The following is a 1,310-nucleotide window of genomic DNA, read 5'->3' as shown; positions in this document are numbered from 1 at the left end:
AATTAAACTGATTGTGTTGTCCCGTTGTGTTTGCGGTACCGTTTGAATCAGCTTGGGCTTAACCTGCAAAGAGGTCAAACCTATCCTAACCTAAAAAAAACTGACCTAACCTAACTTCACGTAACACAATTAAACTCATTGTGTTGTCCCGTTGTGTTTGCGGTACCGTTTCACTCAGCTTCGGCTTAACCTACATAGAGGTTTAACCTATCCTAACCTAACAAAACCTGACCTAAAATAACCTAGCCGAATGAAATTCAACCACACGTGTAGCTATGTAACCGTACGGGTCTCAGTTTTTAATGTGTGCTATATTTAATAGGTTAACTCGACCTTAACCTAAAAATGAATCTAACTTAACAGAACCTAACGAAATTTGGCTTAACGCAACACAACTTAACTTAAGTGTTCCCGTTGTAACACAGTAAAATTTATTTCATTGTACTACAGGTGGTTAAAAATTTAGACGCACATTACTCATTTGATGAAACTTATAACTACAAGTAGAATTGACCCCATTTCAATTAACCTGACAATGTTCGTATCAATTAAAATGTAGAACTGTAACTTAAACATGCAAATGAATAAGAATTTTATTCAACATTTTGTTCTCTCTGCTTTTCTTAGACTTAAGGGATATATTTATACTATCTTTCGTGTTTACATTTTATCTTGCTTTTTATCGTAATTAAATTGATTGATAGACCTACTTCAGTCTATTTTCTGCCTGCTATAACGTGTCCTTTTTTCTTCGAAGGAACGATTCAAAGGGTTACGCTTACGTTTAAGACCTACATTCGTTTCCCTTTTCAACATCCAGCAAAAATCAGCCATCATGACCTCGTCCCATCTGCCCTGATATCGTTGTTCCATCACTTTTATGTCTTCATGAAAAAGTTCCCCTTATTCTTCGCCGAAATCACCAACATTTTCTGGAAACTTATCCAGCTGGGAATCTAGAAAGTGAAGTTTTAAGTTCATCAAGCAGCCTAACTTTTTGCAGTTTTTTATCATTTTCGCAACAATATTCTCGGAGTTTGGACTTTTTTTGTTACCGAGGAAATTTGCGTTTACTGCTTTAAAACTTTCCCAAGCGTCCATTTCAATTTTCGTCATGTGGCTCACGAAATTAGTATCTCTTGTCAATATTCGAATCTGTGGTCCATCAAAGACTCCTTCTTTCAATTTAGCGTCTGCAACATTAGGGAATCAACGAGGCTTTGGTTGATGATATTATGAGAACCAGGTTTGAATGAATCTCTTAAAGGCCAATGTTTTTTGCTGTAATGATTGGCTCGATCTCTGTTATT

This window comes from Belonocnema kinseyi, chromosome 3 (genome assembly GCF_010883055.1).
Source record: "Belonocnema kinseyi isolate 2016_QV_RU_SX_M_011 chromosome 3, B_treatae_v1, whole genome shotgun sequence".
NCBI classification, from domain to species: domain Eukaryota; kingdom Metazoa; phylum Arthropoda; class Insecta; order Hymenoptera; family Cynipidae; genus Belonocnema; species Belonocnema kinseyi.
Note: the sequence above shows the minus strand (reverse complement) of the source record.